General features: G+C 45.4%; 15 non-coding genes across 15 annotated transcripts; 5 read left to right on the top strand and 10 right to left on the bottom strand.

Moving 5' to 3' along the window:
* Positions 1 to 246: 246 nt before the first annotated feature.
* LOC146820661 (U6 spliceosomal RNA) lies at positions 247 to 353 on the bottom strand. The gene has a single exon (XR_014965297.1). It is a non-coding gene; the product is annotated as a U6 spliceosomal RNA (small nuclear RNA).
* Positions 354 to 1,129: 776 nt separating this feature from the next.
* Positions 1,130 to 1,202, top strand: TRNAR-ACG (transfer RNA arginine (anticodon ACG)). Its single transcript has one exon. It is a non-coding gene; the product is annotated as a tRNA-Arg (tRNA).
* Positions 1,203 to 2,211: 1,009 nt separating this feature from the next.
* Positions 2,212 to 2,318, bottom strand: LOC146820659 (U6 spliceosomal RNA). Its single transcript, XR_014965296.1, has one exon. It is a non-coding gene; the product is annotated as a U6 spliceosomal RNA (small nuclear RNA).
* A 774-nt stretch (positions 2,319 to 3,092) lies between these two features.
* TRNAR-ACG (transfer RNA arginine (anticodon ACG)) lies at positions 3,093 to 3,165 on the top strand. The gene has a single exon. It is a non-coding gene; the product is annotated as a tRNA-Arg (tRNA).
* Positions 3,166 to 4,164: 999 nt separating this feature from the next.
* LOC146820657 (U6 spliceosomal RNA) lies at positions 4,165 to 4,271 on the bottom strand. The gene has a single exon (XR_014965427.1). It is a non-coding gene; the product is annotated as a U6 spliceosomal RNA (small nuclear RNA).
* A 1,861-nt stretch (positions 4,272 to 6,132) lies between these two features.
* LOC146820656 (U6 spliceosomal RNA) lies at positions 6,133 to 6,239 on the bottom strand. Its single transcript, XR_014965295.1, has one exon. It is a non-coding gene; the product is annotated as a U6 spliceosomal RNA (small nuclear RNA).
* Positions 6,240 to 7,017: 778 nt separating this feature from the next.
* Positions 7,018 to 7,090, top strand: TRNAR-ACG (transfer RNA arginine (anticodon ACG)). The gene has a single exon. It is a non-coding gene; the product is annotated as a tRNA-Arg (tRNA).
* Positions 7,091 to 8,099: 1,009 nt separating this feature from the next.
* LOC146820654 (U6 spliceosomal RNA) lies at positions 8,100 to 8,206 on the bottom strand. Its single transcript, XR_014965426.1, has one exon. It is a non-coding gene; the product is annotated as a U6 spliceosomal RNA (small nuclear RNA).
* A 1,867-nt stretch (positions 8,207 to 10,073) lies between these two features.
* Positions 10,074 to 10,180, bottom strand: LOC146820653 (U6 spliceosomal RNA). Its single transcript, XR_014965293.1, has one exon. It is a non-coding gene; the product is annotated as a U6 spliceosomal RNA (small nuclear RNA).
* Positions 10,181 to 10,958: 778 nt separating this feature from the next.
* Positions 10,959 to 11,031, top strand: TRNAR-ACG (transfer RNA arginine (anticodon ACG)). Its single transcript has one exon. It is a non-coding gene; the product is annotated as a tRNA-Arg (tRNA).
* Positions 11,032 to 12,030: 999 nt separating this feature from the next.
* LOC146820651 (U6 spliceosomal RNA) lies at positions 12,031 to 12,137 on the bottom strand. Its single transcript, XR_014965425.1, has one exon. It is a non-coding gene; the product is annotated as a U6 spliceosomal RNA (small nuclear RNA).
* A 1,861-nt stretch (positions 12,138 to 13,998) lies between these two features.
* LOC146820650 (U6 spliceosomal RNA) lies at positions 13,999 to 14,105 on the bottom strand. The gene has a single exon (XR_014965292.1). It is a non-coding gene; the product is annotated as a U6 spliceosomal RNA (small nuclear RNA).
* A 774-nt stretch (positions 14,106 to 14,879) lies between these two features.
* Positions 14,880 to 14,952, top strand: TRNAR-ACG (transfer RNA arginine (anticodon ACG)). The gene has a single exon. It is a non-coding gene; the product is annotated as a tRNA-Arg (tRNA).
* Positions 14,953 to 15,961: 1,009 nt separating this feature from the next.
* On the bottom strand, positions 15,962 to 16,068 carry LOC146820648 (U6 spliceosomal RNA). The gene has a single exon (XR_014965424.1). It is a non-coding gene; the product is annotated as a U6 spliceosomal RNA (small nuclear RNA).
* Positions 16,069 to 17,935: 1,867 nt separating this feature from the next.
* Positions 17,936 to 18,042, bottom strand: LOC146820647 (U6 spliceosomal RNA). The gene has a single exon (XR_014965291.1). It is a non-coding gene; the product is annotated as a U6 spliceosomal RNA (small nuclear RNA).
* Positions 18,043 to 18,796: the final 754 nt, after the last annotated feature.

Here is an 18,796-nt window from a genome sequence, read left to right as displayed (position 1 = left end):
GGGGGTTGTGAAGAATAATGACAGGGAGGCTGAAGAAGAGAAAGAAAAGTCCCAGAAGTCCTGCAGGCTTCCTTGCTAAATGCAGCTGGACACATAGAGTGCACCTTCTTTACTGCGAGGTAAATACATTAAAAATGTTGAGGAGAGAAAAATTGAAAAATACATATTAGGAGGAAAGCACTGGAACCTGCTTTATTATTTCAATTAGTCTTGAAAACATAGAACATTTCTCTCCTGAAAGCTGGTAAAAATATGGAACGCTTCACGAATTTGCGTGTCATCCTTGCGCAGGGGCCATGCTAATCTTCTCTGTATCGTTCCAATTTTAGTATATGTGCTGCCGAAGCGAGCACACTTCATTGATGAACCTACAATGTTTATAAACTCTCTAAATCTACAGTCTCTAGACATAGGGTGGCCTGGCAGAGATGCTCGGATGGCCTGTAAGCATTCAAATCTGAGCCAATGGGCAAAAATGAATGAAGAGTAACAATCCATTATTCTTCACTGCATTTGTGGTCCAAGACTTCACCAATTGGAAGTATGTAGATTATGCCAGGGTTGCAAAGGCTCATGGTTCAGGCTACAGACAAGGAACATTGTGACATCAAGCTGCCTGTGGAACAGTGATATTAGAGGTGAAACAGCTGCACAGTAGGTTAGGTGAAGGGCTCTGAGAGTGGAAAGGCAGCATGCCTGGGTCCCTGGACAAGGTGAGCCTATGACAAGGTGTCTGAATTTTCGCCTGTATTGTAATATTAAACACTTTATTGTTGTACCCGCCTGCTGATTAAGAAGTCCTCAAGATCAGCTCCACACAGACGTGGAACTGATGATGTTAATGCAGACTATTTAAGAAACTGAGGCTGATCTAAAACATTTCCTTGGATCTAGGACCATTTCGCCTGACTTTTAGGTCCTTCCTCCTCCTAAAGTCCTTTGTATAAGTTAGGAACACCTGACAGAACAGAATTTCAGGAGGTCCCTCAGGTGGGTTTACTTGTGTCTTCTGGTTGTGAGCAGTAAACATGGCTAAAAAGGTTGATGGAATGGTGTTTTAAAACACACACACACACACACACACAATTTCTGGTCCTCTTAAGGACAAAAGTATGGGTGTACCTACATGGGGCCAGTGGCGCAATGGATAACGCGTCTGACTACGGATCAGAAGATTGTAGGTTCGACTCCTATCTGGCTCGAAAGGGTCATAGGTCCCTGTTTTATGGTATTCCTGTGGTATTCTTATTTACCTCAGACTTGTTGTAGGTTCAATATTCTTGAGCACGACTCATCCAGCAGTCGTTCCATGGTAGGGCTGCAGTAATAGGACCACGGCTGGTTAAAAGTTTCCCATTTGCTGCTGGATTCTATGTGAAGGCCGTCATGTGGTGTGCTGCTTTTGTATTTCAACATGGGTCTCTGAGTCTCTAAACTAGGAAAAAATCTTGTTGAGAAAAGTGTGTGTGAGAGGATCTTTGGGTGCAGGCAGGTGTGTGCACTTGAGTGCTGACCCATTTACATGTGTGAGAGAGACAAGCAAATTGCCTGTGGGATGTAGGCCTACAACTGGAACCAAGCAGCCAGGCATAACCACAGGTAAGGAGAGAGGAAGGCAGTTCATTATTAGAGCAGGATCATGAGCATCTTGCCCTGCTCCCTTCTGCCCCGATCGGCCACGATCGGCCAAGACGTCTCTATTAGGGTGGAGGGTGAACATTTCTTGGACCTCAGAAACTGAGGGATGCAGGCCCAATATGTCCTCCAAGGGCCTAGAGGACCCGGTGCCCAATCATGCCTGGTGTTTTTCAGCTTACCCGACCAATCTGGTTGCAAGGCGGATTTTAACAGTACTGCTGAAAAGGGACTCCCAGACAGCCCTGAGGCCATCATTTGCATAGGCCCTCCCCTTCTCTTTGTCTTGCTTCCCACAAAGCAACGCATCGCTGGCAGCAGTATAGATTTGGGGGTTGTGAAGAATAATGACAGGGAGGCTGAAGAAGAGAAAGAAAAGTCCCAGAAGTCCTGCAGGCTTCCTTGCTAAATGCAGCTGGACACATAGAGTGCACCTTCTTTACTGCGAGGTAAATACATTAAAAATGTTGAGGAGAGAAAAATTGAAAAATACATATTAGGAGGAAAGCACTGGAACCTGCTTTATTATTTCAATTAGTCTTGAAAACATAGAACATTTCTCTCCTGAAAGCTGGTAAAAATATGGAACGCTTCACGAATTTGCGTGTCATCCTTGCGCAGGGGCCATGCTAATCTTCTCTGTATCGTTCCAATTTTAGTATATGTGCTGCCGAAGCGAGCACACTTCATTGATGAACCTACAATGTTTATAAACTCTCTAAATCTACAGTCTCTAGACATAGGGTGGCCTGGCAGAGATGCTCGGATGGCCTGTAAGCATTCAAATCTGAGCCAATGGGCAAAAATGAATGAAGAGTAACAATCCATTATTCTTCACTGCATTTGTGGTCCAAGACTTCACCAATTGGAAGTATGTAGATTATGCCAGGGTTGCAAAGGCTCATGGTTCAGGCTACAGACAAGGAACATTGTGACATCACGCTGCCTGTGGAACAGTGATATTAGAGGTGAAACAGCTGCACAGTAGGTTAGGTGAAGGGCTCTGAGAGTGGAAAGGCAGCATGCCTGGGTCCCTGGACAAGGTAAGCCTATGACAAGGTGTCTGAATTTTCACCTGTATTGTAATATTAAACACTTTATTGTTGTACCCGCCTGCTGATTAAGAAGTCCTCAAGATCAGCTCCACACAGACGTGGAACTGATGATGTTAATGCAGACTATTTAAGAAACTGAGGCTGATCTAAAACATTTCCTTGGATCTAGGACCATTTCGCCTGACTTTTAGGTCCTTCCTCCTCCTAAAGTCCTTTGTATAAGTTAGGAACACCTGACAGAACAGAATTTCAGGAGGTCCCTCAGGTGGGTTTACTTGTGTCTTCTGGTTGTGAGCAGTAAACATGGCTAAAAAGGTTGATGGAATGGTGTTTTAAAACACACACACACACACACACAATTTCTGGTCCTCTTAAGGACAAAAGTATGGGTGTACCTACATGGGGCCAGTGGCGCAATGGATAACGTGTCTGACTACGGATCAGAAGATTGTAGGTTCGACTCCTATCTGGCTCGAAAGGGTCATAGGTCCCTGTTTTATGGTATTCCTGTGGAATTCTTATTTACCTCAGACTTGTTGTAGGTTCAATATTCTTGAGCACGACTCATCCAGCAGTCGTTCCATGGTAGGGCTGCAGTAATAGGACCACGGCTGGTTAAAAGTTTCCCATTTGCTGCTGGATTCTATGTGAAGGCCGTCATGTGGTGTGCTGCTTTTGTATTTCAACATGGGTCTCTGAGTCTCTAAACTAGGAAAAAATCTTGTTGAGAAAAGTGTGTGTGAGAGGATCTGTGGGTGCAGGCAGGTGTGCGCACTTGAGTGCTGACCCATTTACATGTGTGAGAGAGACAAGCAAATTGCCTGTGGGATGTAGGCCTACAACTGGAACCAAGCAGCCAGGCATAACCACAGGTAAGGAGAGAGGAAGGCAGTTCATTATTAGAGCAGGATCATGAGCATCTTGCCCTGCTCCCTTCTGCCCCGATCGGCCAAGACCTCTCTATTAGGGTGGAGGGTGAACATTTCTTGGACCTCAGAAACTGAGGGATGCAGGCCCAATATGTCCTCCAAGGGCCTAGAGGACCCGGTGCCCAATCATGCCTGGTATTTTTCAGCTTACCAGACCAATCTGGTTGCAAGGCGGATTTTAACAGTACTGCTGAAAAGGGACTCCCAGACAGCCCTGAGGCCATCATTTGCATAGGCCCTCCCCTTCTCTTTGTCTTGCTTCCCACAAAGCAACGCATCGCTGGCAGCAGTATAGATTTGGGGGTTGTGAAGAATAATGACAGGGAGGCTGAAGAAGAGAAAGAAAAGTCCCAGAAGTCCTGCAGGCTTCCTTGCTAAATGCAGCTGGACACATAGAGTACACCTTCTTTACTGCGAGGTAAATACATTAAAAATGTTGAGGAGAGAAAAATTGAAAAATACATATTAGGAGGAAAGCACTGGAACCTGCTTTATTATTTCAATTAGTCTTGAAAACATAGAACATTTCTCTCCTGAAAGCTGGTAAAAATATGGTACGCTTCACGAATTTGCGTGTCATCCTTGCGCAGGGGCCATGCTAATCTTCTCTGTATCGTTCCAATTTTAGTATATGTGCTGCCGAAGCGAGCACACTTCAGTGATGAACCTACAATGTTTATAAACTCTCTAAATCTACAGTCTCTAGACATAGGGTGGCCTGGCAGAGATGCTCGGATGGCCTGTAAGCATTCAAATCTGAGCCAATGGGCAAAAATGAATGAAGAGTAACAATCCATTATTCTTCACTGCATTTGTGGTCCAAGACTTCACCAATTGGAAGTATGTAGATTATGCCAGGGTTGCAAAGGCTCATGGTTCAGGCTACAGACAAGGAACATTGTGACATCACGCTGCCTGTGGAACAGTGATATTAGAGGTGAAACAGCTGCACAGTAGGTTAGGTGAAGGGCTCTGAGAGTGGAAAGGCAGCATGCCTGGGTCCCTGGACAAGGTGAGCCTATGACAAGGTGTCTGAATTTTCGCCTGTATTGTAATATTAAACACTTTATTGTTGTACCCGCCTGCTGATTAAGAAGTCCTCAAGATCAGCTCCACACAGACGTGGAACTGATGATGTTAATGCAGACTATTTAAGAAACTGAGGCTGATCTAAAACATTTCCTTGGATCTAGGACCATTTCGCCTGACTTTTAGGTCCTTCCTCCTCCTAAAGTCCTTTGTATAAGTTAGGAACACCTGACAGAACAGAATTTCAGGAGGTCCCTCAGGTGGGTTTACTTGTGTCTTCTGGTTGTGAGCAGTAAACATGGCTAAAAAGGTTGATGGAATGGTGTTTTAAAACACACACACACACACACACACACACAATTTCTGGTCCTCTTAAGGACAAAAGTATGGGTGTACCTACATGGGGCCAGTGGCGCAATGGATAACGCGTCTGACTACGGATCAGACGATTGTAGGTTTGATTCCTATCTGGCTCGAAAGGGTCATAGGTCCCTGTTTATGGTATTCCTGTGGAATTCTTATTTACCTCAGACTTGTTGTAGGTTCAATATTCTCGAGCACGACTCATCCAGCAGTCGTTCCATGGTAGGGCTGCAGTAATAGGACCACGGCTAGTTAAAAGTTTCCCATTTGCTGCTGGATTCTATGTGAAGGCCGTCATGTGGTGTGCTGCTTTTGTATTTCAACATGGGTCTCTGAGTCTCTAAACTAGGAAAAAATCTTGTTGAGAAAAGTGTGTGTGAGAGGATCTGTGGGTGCAGGCAGGTGTGTGCACTTGAGTGCTGACCCATTTACATGTGTGAGAGAGACAAGCAAATTGCCTGTGGGATGTAGGCCTACAACTGGAACCAAGCAGCCAGGCATAACCACAGGTAAGGAGAGAGGAAGGCAGTTCACTATTAGAGCAGGATCATGAGCATCTTGCCCTGCTCCCTTCTGCCCCGATCGGCCACGATCGGCCAAGACCTCTCTATTAGGGTGGAGGGTGAACATTTCTTGGACCTCAGAAACTGAGGGATGCAGGCCCAATATGTCCTCCAAGGGCCTAGAGGACCCGGTGCCCAATCATGCCTGGTGTTTTTCAGCTTACCCGACCAATCTGGTTGCAAGGCGGATTTTAACAGTACTGCTGAAAAGGGACTCCCAGACAGCCCTGAGGCCATCATTTGCATAGGCCCTCCCCTTCTCTTTGTCTTGCTTCCCACAAAGCAACGCATCGCTGGCAGCAGTATAGATTTGGGGGTTGTGAAGAATAATGACAGGGAGGCTGAAGAAGAGAAAGAAAAGTCCCAGAAGTCCTGCAGGCTTCCTTGCTAAATGCAGCTGGACACATAGAGTGCACCTTCTTTACTGCGAGGTAAATACATTAAAAATGTTGAGGAGAGAAAAATTGAAAAATACATATTAGGAGGAAAGCACTGGAACCTGCTTTATTATTTCAATTAGTCTTGAAAACATAGAACATTTCTCTCCTGAAAGCTGGTAAAAATATGGAACGCTTCACGAATTTGCGTGTCATCCTTGCGCAGGGGCCATGCTAATCTTCTCTGTATCGTTCCAATTTTAGTATATGTGCTGCCGAAGCGAGCACACTTTATTGATGAACCTACAATGTTTATAAACTCTCTAAATCTACAGTCTCTAGACATAGGGTGGCCTGGCAGAGATGCTCGGATGGCCTGTAAGCATTCAAATCTGAGCCAATGGGCAAAAATGAATGAAGAGTAACAATCCATTATTCTTCACTGCATTTGTGGTCCAAGACTTCACCAATTGGAAGTATGTAGATTATGCCAGGGTTGCAAAGGCTCATGGTTCAGGCTACAGACAAGGAACATTGTGACATCACGCTGCCTGTGGAACAGTGATATTAGAGGTGAAACAGCTGCACAGTAGGTTAGGTGAAGGGCTCTGAGAGTGGAAAGGCAGCATGCCTGGGTCCCTGGACAAGGTGAGCCTATGACAAGGTGTCTGAATTTTCACCTGTATTGTAATATTAAACACTTTATTGTTGTACCCGCCTGCTGATTAAGAAGTCCTCAAGATCAGCTCCACACAGACGTGGAACTGATGATGTTAATGCAGACTATTTAAGAAACTGAGGCTGATCTAAAACATTTCCTTGGATCTAGGACCATTTCGCCTGACTTTTAGGTCCTTCCTCCTCCTAAAGTCCTTTGTATAAGTTAGGAACACCTGACAGAACAGAATTTCAGGAGGTCCCTCAGGTGGGTTTACTTGTGTCTTCTGGTTGTGAGCAGTAAACATGGCTAAAAAGGTTGATGGAATGGTGTTTTAAAACACACACACACACACACACACACAATTTCTGGTCCTCTTAAGGACAAAAGTATGGGTGTACCTACATGGGGCCAGTGGCGCAATGGATAACGTGTCTGACTACGGATCAGAAGATTGTAGGTTCGACTCCTATCTGGCTCGAAAGGGTCATAGGTCCCTGTTTTATGGTATTCCTGTGGAATTCTTATTTACCTCAGACTTGTTGTAGGTTCAATATTCTTGAGCACGACTCATCCAGCAGTCGTTCCATGGTAGGGCTGCAGTAATAGGACCACGGCTGGTTAAAAGTTTCCCATTTGCTGCTGGATTCTATGTGAAGGCCGTCATGTGGTGTGCTGCTTTTGTATTTCAACATGGGTCTCTGAGTCTCTAAACTAGGAAAAAATCTTGTTGAGAAAAGTGTGTGTGAGAGGATCTGTGGGTGCAGGCAGGTGTGTGCACTTGAGTGCTGACCCATTTACATGTGTGAGAGAGACAAGCAAATTGCCTGTGGGATGTAGGCCTACAACTGGAACCAAGCAGCCAGGCATAACCACAGGTAAGGAGAGAGGAAGGCAGTTCATTATTAGAGCAGGATCATGAGCATCTTGCCCTGCTCCCTTTTGCCCCGATCGGCCACGATCGGCCAAGACCTCTCTATTAGGGTGGAGGGTGAACATTTCTTGGACCTCAGAAACTGAGGGATGCAGGCCCAATATGTCCTCCAAGGGCCTAGAGGACCCGGTGCCCAATCATGCCTGGTATTTTTCAGCTTACCAGACCAATCTGGTTGCAAGGCGGATTTTAACAGTACTGCTGAAAAGGGACTCCCAGACAGCCCTGAGGCCATCATTTGCATAGGCCCTCCCCTTCTCTTTGTCTTGCTTCCCACAAAGCAACGCATCGCTGGCAGCAGTATAGATTTGGGGGTTGTGAAGAATAATGACAGGGAGGCTGAAGAAGAGAAAGAAAAGTCCCAGAAGTCCTGCAGGCTTCCTTGCTAAATGCAGCTGGACACATAGCGTGCACCTTCTTTACTGCGAGGTAAATACATTAAAAATGTTGAGGAGAGAAAAATTGAAAAATACATATTAGGAGGAAAGCACTGGAACCTGCTTTATTATTTCAATTAGTCTTGAAAACATAGAACATTTCTCTCCTGAAAGCTGGTAAAAATATGGTACGCTTCACGAATTTGCGTGTCATCCTTGCGCAGGGGCCATGCTAATCTTCTCTGTATCGTTCCAATTTTAGTATATGTGCTGCCGAAGCGAGCACACTTCAGTGATGAACCTACAATGTTTATAAACTCTCTAAATCTACAGTCTCTAGACATAGGGTGGCCTGGCAGAGATGCTCGGATGGCCTGTAAGCATTCAAATCTGAGCCAATGGGCAAAAATGAATGAAGAGTAACAATCCATTATTCTTCACTGCATTTGTGGTCCAAGACTTCACCAATTGGAAGTATGTAGATTATGCCAGGGTTGCAAAGGCTCATGGTTCAGGCTACAGACAAGGAACATTATGACATCACGCTGCCTGTGGAACAGTGATATTAGAGGTGAAACAGCTGCACAGTAGGTTAGGTGAAGGGCTCTGAGAGTGGAAAGGCAGCATGCCTGGGTCCCTGGACAAGGTGAGCCTATGACAAGGTGTCTGAATTTTCGCCTGTATTGTAATATTAAACACTTTATTGTTGTACCCGCCTGCTGATTAAGAAGTCCTCAAGATCAGCTCCACACAGACGTGGAACTGATGATGTTAATGCAGACTATTTAAGAAACTGAGGCTGATCTAAAACATTTCCTTGGATCTAGGACCATTTCGCCTGACTTTTAGGTCCTTCCTCCTCCTAAAGTCCTTTGTATAAGTTAGGAACACCTGACAGAACAGAATTTCAGGAGGTCCCTCAGGTGGGTTTACTTGTGTCTTCTGGTTGTGAGCAGTAAACATGGCTAAAAAGGTTGATGGAATGGTGTTTTAAAACACACACACACACACACACACACACACACACAATTTCTGGTCCTCTTAAGGACAAAAGTATGGGTGTACCTACATGGGGCCAGTGGCGCAATGGATAACGCGTCTGACTACGGATCAGACGATTGTAGGTTTGATTCCTATCTGGCTCGAAAGGGTCATAGGTCCCTGTTTATGGTATTCCTGTGGAATTCTTATTTACCTCAGACTTGTTGTAGGTTCAATATTCTCGAGCACGACTCATCCAGCAGTCGTTCCATGGTAGGGCTGCAGTAATAGGACCACGGCTAGTTAAAAGTTTCTCATTTGCTGCTGGATTCTATGTGAAGGCCGTCATGTGGTGTGCTGCTTTTGTATTTCAACATGGGTCTCTGAGTCTCTAAACTAGGAAAAAATCTTGTTGAGAAAAGTGTGTGTGAGAGGATCTGTGGGTGCAGGCAGGTGTGTGCACTTGAGTGCTGACCCATTTACATGTGTGAGAGAGACAAGCAAATTGCCTGTGGGATGTAGGCCTACAACTGGAACCAAGCAGCCAGGCATAACCACAGGTAAGGAGAGAGGAAGGCAGTTCATTATTAGAGCAGGATCATGAGCATCTTGCCCTGCTCCCTTCTGCCCCGATCGGCCACGATCGGCCAAGACCTCTCTATTAGGGTGGAGGGTGAACATTTCTTGGACCTCAGAAACTGAGGGATGCAGGCCCAATATGTCCTCCAAGGGCCTAGAGGACCCGGTGCCCAATCATGCCTGGTGTTTTTCAGCTTACCCGACCAATCTGGTTGCAAGGCGGATTTTAACAGTACTGCTGAAAAGGGACTCCCAGACAGCCCTGAGGCCATCATTTGCATAGGCCCTCCCCTTCTCTTTGTCTTGCTTCCCACAAAGCAACGCATCGCTGGCAGCAGTATAGATTTGGGGGTTGTGAAGAATAATGACAGGGAGGCTGAAGAAGAGAAAGAAAAGTCCCAGAAGTCCTGCAGGCTTCCTTGCTAAATGCAGCTGGACACATAGAGTGCACCTTCTTTACTGCGAGGTAAATACATTAAAAATGTTGAGGAGAGAAAAATTGAAAAATACATATTAGGAGGAAAGCACTGGAACCTGCTTTATTATTTCAATTAGTCTTGAAAACATAGAACATTTCTCTCCTGAAAGCTGGTAAAAATATGGAACGCTTCACGAATTTGCGTGTCATCCTTGCGCAGGGGCCATGCTAATCTTCTCTGTATCGTTCCAATTTTAGTATATGTGCTGCCGAAGCGAGCACACTTCATTGATGAACCTACAATGTTTATAAACTCTCTAAATCTACAGTCTCTAGACATAGGGTGGCCTGGCAGAGATGCTCGGATGGCCTGTAAGCATTCAAATCTGAGCCAATGGGCAAAAATGAATGAAGAGTAACAATCCATTATTCTTCACTGCATTTGTGGTCCAAGACTTCACCAATTGGAAGTATGTAGATTATGCCAGGGTTGCAAAGGCTCATGGTTCAGGCTACAGACAAGGAACATTGTGACATCACGCTGCCTGTGGAACAGTGATATTAGAGGTGAAACAGCTGCACAGTAGGTTAGGTGAAGGGCTCTGAGAGTGGAAAGGCAGCATGCCTGGGTCCCTGGACAAGGTGAGCCTATGACAAGGTGTCTGAATTTTCGCCTGTATTGTAATATTAAACACTTTATTGTTGTACCCGCCTGCTGATTAAGAAGTCCTCAAGATCAGCTCCACACAGACGTGGAACTGATGATGTTAATGCAGACTATTTAAGAAACTGAGGCTGATCTAAAACATTTCCTTGGATCTAGGACCATTTCGCCTGACTTTTAGGTCCTTCCTCCTCCTAAAGTCCTTTGTATAAGTTAGGAACACCTGACAGAACAGAATTTCAAGAGGTCCCTCAGGTGGGTTTACTTGTGTCTTCTGGTTGTGAGCAGTAAACATGGCTAAAAAGGTTGATGGAATGGTGTTTTAAAACACACACACACACACACACTCACAATTTCTGGTCCTCTTAAGGACAAAAGTATGGGTGTACCTACATGGGGCCAGTGGCGCAATGGATAACGTGTCTGACTACGGATCAGAAGATTGTAGGTTCGACTCCTATCTGGCTCGAAAGGGTCATAGGTCCCTGTTTTATGGTATTCCTGTGGAATTCTTATTTACCTCAGACTTGTTGTAGGTTCAATATTCTTGAGCACGACTCATCCAGCAGTCGTTCCATGGTAGGGCTGCAGTAATAGGACCACGGCTGGTTAAAAGTTTCCCATTTGCTGCTGGATTCTATGTGAAGGCCGTCATGTGGTGTGCTGCTTTTGTATTTCAACATGGGTCTCTGAGTCTCTAAACTAGGAAAAAATCTTGTTGAGAAAAGTGTGTGTGAGAGGATCTGTGGGTGCAGGCAGGTGTGCGCACTTGAGTGCTGACCCATTTACATGTGTGAGAGAGACAAGCAAATTGCCTGTGGGATGTAGGCCTACAACTGGAACCAAGCAGCCAGGCATAACCACAGGTAAGGAGAGAGGAAGGCAGTTCATTATTAGAGCAGGATCATGAGCATCTTGCCCTGCTCCCTTCTGCCCCGATCGGCCAAGACCTCTCTATTAGGGTGGAGGGTGAACATTTCTTGGACCTCAGAAACTGAGGGATGCAGGCCCAATATGTCCTCCAAGGGCCTAGAGGACCCGGTGCCCAATCATGCCTGGTATTTTTCAGCTTACCAGACCAATCTGGTTGCAAGGCGGATTTTAACAGTACTGCTGAAAAGGGACTCCCAGACAGCCCTGAGGCCATCATTTGCATAGGCCCTCCCCTTCTCTTTGTCTTGCTTCCCACAAAGCAACGCATCGCTGGCAGCAGTATAGATTTGGGGGTTGTGAAGAATAATGACAGGGAGGCTGAAGAAGAGAAAGAAAAGTCCCAGAAGTCCTGCAGGCTTCCTTGCTAAATGCAGCTGGACACATAGAGTACACCTTCTTTACTGCGAGGTAAATACATTAAAAATGTTGAGGAGAGAAAAATTGAAAAATACATATTAGGAGGAAAGCACTGGAACCTGCTTTATTATTTCAATTAGTCTTGAAAACATAGAACATTTCTCTCCTGAAAGCTGGTAAAAATATGGTACGCTTCACGAATTTGCGTGTCATCCTTGCGCAGGGGCCATGCTAATCTTCTCTGTATCGTTCCAATTTTAGTATATGTGCTGCCGAAGCGAGCACACTTCAGTGATGAACCTACAATGTTTATAAACTCTCTAAATCTACAGTCTCTAGACATAGGGTGGCCTGGCAGAGATGCTCGGATGGCCTGTAAGCATTCAAATCTGAGCCAATGGGCAAAAATGAATGAAGAGTAACAATCCATTATTCTTCACTGCATTTGTGGTCCAAGACTTCACCAATTGGAAGTATGTAGATTATGCCAGGGTTGCAAAGGCTCATGGTTCAGGCTACAGACAAGGAACATTGTGACATCACGCTGCCTGTGGAACAGTGATATTAGAGGTGAAACAGCTGCACAGTAGGTTAGGTGAAGGGCTCTGAGAGTGGAAAGGCAGCATGCCTGGGTCCCTGGACAAGGTGAGCCTATGACAAGGTGTCTGAATTTTCGCCTGTATTGTAATATTAAACACTTTATTGTTGTACCCGCCTGCTGATTAAGAAGTCCTCAAGATCAGCTCCACACAGACGTGGAACTGATGATGTTAATGCAGACTATTTAAGAAACTGAGGCTGATCTAAAACATTTCCTTGGATCTAGGACCATTTCGCCTGACTTTTAGGTCCTTCCTCCTCCTAAAGTCCTTTGTATAAGTTAGGAACACCTGACAGAACAGAATTTCAGGAGGTCCCTCAGGTGGGTTTACTTGTGTCTTCTGGTTGTGAGCAGTAAACATGGCTAAAAAGGTTGATGGAATGGTGTTTTAAAACACACACACACACACACACACACACAATTTCTGGTCCTCTTAAGGACAAAAGTATGGGTGTACCTACATGGGGCCAGTGGCGCAATGGATAACGCGTCTGACTACGGATCAGACGATTGTAGGTTTGATTCCTATCTGGCTCGAAAGGGTCATAGGTCCCTGTTTATGGTATTCCTGTGGAATTCTTATTTACCTCAGACTTGTTGTAGGTTCAATATTCTCGAGCACGACTCATCCAGCAGTCGTTCCATGGTAGGGCTGCAGTAATAGGACCACGGCTAGTTAAAAGTTTCCCATTTGCTGCTGGATTCTATGTGAAGGCCGTCATGTGGTGTGCTGCTTTTGTATTTCAACATGGGTCTCTGAGTCTCTAAACTAGGAAAAAATCTTGTTGAGAAAAGTGTGTGTGAGAGGATCTGTGGGTGCAGGCAGGTGTGTGCACTTGAGTGCTGACCCATTTACATGTGTGAGAGAGACAAGCAAATTGCCTGTGGGATGTAGGCCTACAACTGGAACCAAGCAGCCAGGCATAACCACAGGTAAGGAGAGAGGAAGGCAGTTCACTATTAGAGCAGGATCATGAGCATCTTGCCCTGCTCCCTTCTGCCCCGATCGGCCACGATCGGCCAAGACCTCTCTATTAGGGTGGAGGGTGAACATTTCTTGGACCTCAGAAACTGAGGGATGCAGGCCCAATATGTCCTCCAAGGGCCTAGAGGACCCGGTGCCCAATCATGCCTGGTGTTTTTCAGCTTACCCGACCAATCTGGTTGCAAGGCGGATTTTAACAGTACTGCTGAAAAGGGACTCCCAGACAGCCCTGAGGCCATCATTTGCATAGGCCCTCCCCTTCTCTTTGTCTTGCTTCCCACAAAGCAACGCATCGCTGGCAGCAGTATAGATTTGGGGGTTGTGAAGAATAATGACAGGGAGGCTGAAGAAGAGAAAGAAAAGTCCCAGAAGTCCTGCAGGCTTCCTTGCTAAATGCAGCTGGACACATAGAGTGCACCTTCTTTACTGCGAGGTAAATACATTAAAAATGTTGAGGAGAGAAAAATTGAAAAATACATATTAGGAGGAAAGCACTGGAACCTGCTTTATTATTTCAATTAGTCTTGAAAACATAGAACATTTCTCTCCTGAAAGCTGGTAAAAATATGGAACGCTTCACGAATTTGCGTGTCATCCTTGCGCAGGGGCCATGCTAATCTTCTCTGTATCGTTCCAATTTTAGTATATGTGCTGCCGAAGCGAGCACACTTTATTGATGAACCTACAATGTTTATAAACTCTCTAAATCTACAGTCTCTAGACATAGGGTGGCCTGGCAGAGATGCTCGGATGGCCTGTAAGCATTCAAATCTGAGCCAATGGGCAAAAATGAATGAAGAGTAACAATCCATTATTCTTCACTGCATTTGTGGTCCAAGACTTCACCAATTGGAAGTATGTAGATTATGCCAGGGTTGCAAAGGCTCATGGTTCAGGCTACAGACAAGGAACATTGTGACATCACGCTGCCTGTGGAACAGTGATATTAGAGGTGAAACAGCTGCACAGTAGGTTAGGTGAAGGGCTCTGAGAGTGGAAAGGCAGCATGCCTGGGTCCCTGGACAAGGTGAGCCTATGACAAGGTGTCTGAATTTTCACCTGTATTGTAATATTAAACACTTTATTGTTGTACCCGCCTGCTGATTAAGAAGTCCTCAAGATCAGCTCCACACAGACGTGGAACTGATGATGTTAATGCAGACTATTTAAGAAACTGAGGCTGATCTAAAACATTTCCTTGGATCTAGGACCATTTCGCCTGACTTTTAGGTCCTTCCTCCTCCTAAAGTCCTTTGTATAAGTTAGGAACACCTGACAGAACAGAATTTCAGGAGGTCCCTCAGGTGGGTTTACTTGTGTCTTCTGGTTGTGAGCAGTAAACATGGCTAAAAAGGTTGATGGAATGGTGTTTTAAAACACACACACACACACACACAATTTCTGGTCCTCTTAAGGACAAAAGTATGGGTGTACCTACATGGGGCCAGTGGCGCAATGGATAACGTGTCTGACTACGGATCAGAAGATTGTAGGTTCGACTCCTATCTGGCTCGAAAGGGTCATAGGTCCCTGTTTTATGGTATTCCTGTGGAATTCTTATTTACCTCAGACTTGTTGTAGGTTCAATATTCTTGAGCACGACTCATCCAGCAGTCGTTCCATGGTAGGGCTGCAGTAATAGGACCACGGCTGGTTAAAAGTTTCCCATTTGCTGCTGGATTCTATGTGAAGGCCGTCATGTGGTGTGCTGCTTTTGTATTTCAACATGGGTCTCTGAGTCTCTAAACTAGGAAAAAATCTTGTTGAGAAAAGTGTGTGTGAGAGGATCTGTGGGTGCAGGCAGGTGTGTGCACTTGAGTGCTGACCCATTTACATGTGTGAGAGAGACAAGCAAATTGCCTGTGGGATGTAGGCCTACAACTGGAACCAAGCAGCCAGGCATAACCACAGGTAAGGAGAGAGGAAGGCAGTTCATTATTAGAGCAGGATCATGAGCATCTTGCCCTGCTCCCTTTTGCCCCGATCGGCCACGATCGGCCAAGACCTCTCTATTAGGGTGGAGGGTGAACATTTCTTGGACCTCAGAAACTGAGGGATGCAGGCCCAATATGTCCTCCAAGGGCCTAGAGGACCCGGTGCCCAATCATGCCTGGTATTTTTCAGCTTACCAGACCAATCTGGTTGCAAGGCGGATTTTAACAGTACTGCTGAAAAGGGACTCCCAGACAGCCCTGAGGCCATCATTTGCATAGGCCCTCCCCTTCTCTTTGTCTTGCTTCCCACAAAGCAACGCATCGCTGGCAGCAGTATAGATTTGGGGGTTGTGAAGAATAATGACAGGGAGGCTGAAGAAGAGAAAGAAAAGTCCCAGAAGTCCTGCAGGCTTCCTTGCTAAATGCAGCTGGACACATAGCGTGCACCTTCTTTACTGCGAGGTAAATACATTAAAAATGTTGAGGAGAGAAAAATTGAAAAATACATATTAGGAGGAAAGCACTGGAACCTGCTTTATTATTTCAATTAGTCTTGAAAACATAGAACATTTCTCTCCTGAAAGCTGGTAAAAATATGGTACGCTTCACGAATTTGCGTGTCATCCTTGCGCAGGGGCCATGCTAATCTTCTCTGTATCGTTCCAATTTTAGTATATGTGCTGCCGAAGCGAGCACACTTCAGTGATGAACCTACAATGTTTATAAACTCTCTAAATCTACAGTCTCTAGACATAGGGTGGCCTGGCAGAGATGCTCGGATGGCCTGTAAGCATTCAAATCTGAGCCAATGGGCAAAAATGAATGAAGAGTAACAATCCATTATTCTTCACTGCATTTGTGGTCCAAGACTTCACCAATTGGAAGTATGTAGATTATGCCAGGGTTGCAAAGGCTCATGGTTCAGGCTACAGACAAGGAACATTATGACATCACGCTGCCTGTGGAACAGTGATATTAGAGGTGAAACAGCTGCACAGTAGGTTAGGTGAAGGGCTCTGAGAGTGGAAAGGCAGCATGCCTGGGTCCCTGGACAAGGTGAGCCTATGACAAGGTGTCTGAATTTTCGCCTGTATTGTAATATTAAACACTTTATTGTTGTACCCGCCTGCTGATTAAGAAGTCCTCAAGATCAGCTCCACACAGACGTGGAACTGATGATGTTAATGCAGACTATTTAAGAAACTGAGGCTGATCTAAAACATTTCCTTGGATCTAGGACCATTTCGCCTGACTTTTAGGTCCTTCCTCCTCCTAAAGTCCTTTGTATAAGTTAGGAACACCTGACAGAACAGAATTTCAGGAGGTCCCTCAGGTGGGTTTACTTGTGTCTTCTGGTTGTGAGCAGTAAACATGGCTAAAAAGGTTGATGGAATGGTGTTTTAAAACACACACACACACACACACACACACACACACAATTTCTGGTCCTCTTAAGGACAAAAGTATGGGTGTACCTACATGGGGCCAGTGGCGCAATGGATAACGCGTCTGACTACGGATCAGACGATTGTAGGTTTGATTCCTATCTGGCTCGAAAGGGTCATAGGTCCCTGTTTATGGTATTCCTGTGGAATTCTTATTTACCTCAGACTTGTTGTAGGTTCAATATTCTCGAGCACGACTCATCCAGCAGTCGTTCCATGGTAGGGCTGCAGTAATAGGACCACGGCTAGTTAAAAGTTTCTCATTTGCTGCTGGATTCTATGTGAAGGCCGTCATGTGGTGTGCTGCTTTTGTATTTCAACATGGGTCTCTGAGTCTCTAAACTAGGAAAAAATCTTGTTGAGAAAAGTGTGTGTGAGAGGATCTGTGGGTGCAGGCAGGTGTGTGCACTTGAGTGCTGACCCATTTACATGTGTGAGAGAGACAAGCAAATTGCCTGTGGGATGTAGGCCTACAACTGGAACCAAGCAGCCAGGCATAACCACAGGTAAGGAGAGAGGAAGGCAGTTCATTATTAGAGCAGGATCATGAGCATCTTGCCCTGCTCCCTTCTGCCCCGATCGGCCACGATCGGCCAAGACCTCTCTATTAGGGTGGAGGGTGAACATTTCTTGGACCTCAGAAACTGAGGGATGCAGGCCCAATATGTCCTCCAAGGGCCTAGAGGACCCGGTGCCCAATCATGCCTGGTGTTTTTCAGCTTACCCGACCAATCTGGTTGCAAGGCGGATTTTAACAGTACTGCTGAAAAGGGACTCCCAGACAGCCCTGAGGCCATCATTTGCATAGGCCCTCCCCTTCTCTTTGTCTTGCTTCCCACAAAGCAACGCATCGCTGGCAGCAGTATAGATTTGGGGGTTGTGAAGAATAATGACAGGGAGGCTGAAGAAGAGAAAGAAAAGTCCCAGAAGTCCTGCAGGCTTCCTTGCTAAATGCAGCTGGACACATAGAGTGCACCTTCTTTACTGCGAGGTAAATACATTAAAAATGTTGAGGAGAGAAAAATTGAAAAATACATATTAGGAGGAAAGCACTGGAACCTGCTTTATTATTTCAATTAGTCTTGAAAACATAGAACATTTCTCTCCTGAAAGCTGGTAAAAATATGGAACGCTTCACGAATTTGCGTGTCATCCTTGCGCAGGGGCCATGCTAATCTTCTCTGTATCGTTCCAATTTTAGTATATGTGCTGCCGAAGCGAGCACACTTCATTGATGAACCTACAATGTTTATAAACTCTCTAAATCTACAGTCTCTAGACATAGGGTGGCCTGGCAGAGATGCTCGGATGGCCTGTAAGCATTCAAATCTGAGCCAATGGGCAAAAATGAATGAAGAGTAACAATCCATTATTCTTCACTGCATTTGTGGTCCAAGACTTCACCAATTGGAAGTATGTAGATTATGCCAGGGTTGCAAAGGCTCATGGTTCAGGCTACAGACAAGGAACATTGTGACATCACGCTGCCTGTGGAACAGTGATATTAGAGGTGAAACAGCTGCACAGTAGGTTAGGTGAAGGGCTCTGAGAGTGGAAAGGCAGCATGCCTGGGTCCCTGGACAAGGTGAGCCTATGACAAGGTGTCTGAATTTTCGCCTGTATTGTAATATTAAACACTTTATTGTTGTACCCGCCTGCTGATTAAGAAGTCCTCAAGATCAGCTCCACACAGACGTGGAACTGATGATGTTAATGCAGACTATTTAAGAAACTGAGGCTGATCTAAAACATTTCCTTGGATCTAGGACCATTTCGCCTGACTTTTAGGTCCTTCCTCCTCCTAAAGTCCTTTGTATAAGTTAGGAACACCTGACAGAACAGAATTTCAAGAGGTCCCTCAGGTGGGTTTACTTGTGTCTTCTGGTTGTGAGCAGTAAACATGGCTAAAAAGGTTGATGGAATGGTGTTTTAAAACACACACACACACACACACTCACAATTTCTGGTCCTCTTAAGGA

The sequence above is a fragment of the Triturus cristatus genome, chromosome 6, assembly GCF_964204655.1.
Source record: "Triturus cristatus chromosome 6, aTriCri1.1, whole genome shotgun sequence".
Lineage (NCBI taxonomy): Eukaryota > Metazoa > Chordata > Amphibia > Caudata > Salamandridae > Triturus > Triturus cristatus.
Note: the sequence above shows the minus strand (reverse complement) of the source record. Positions and strands in the feature narration are given on the sequence as shown.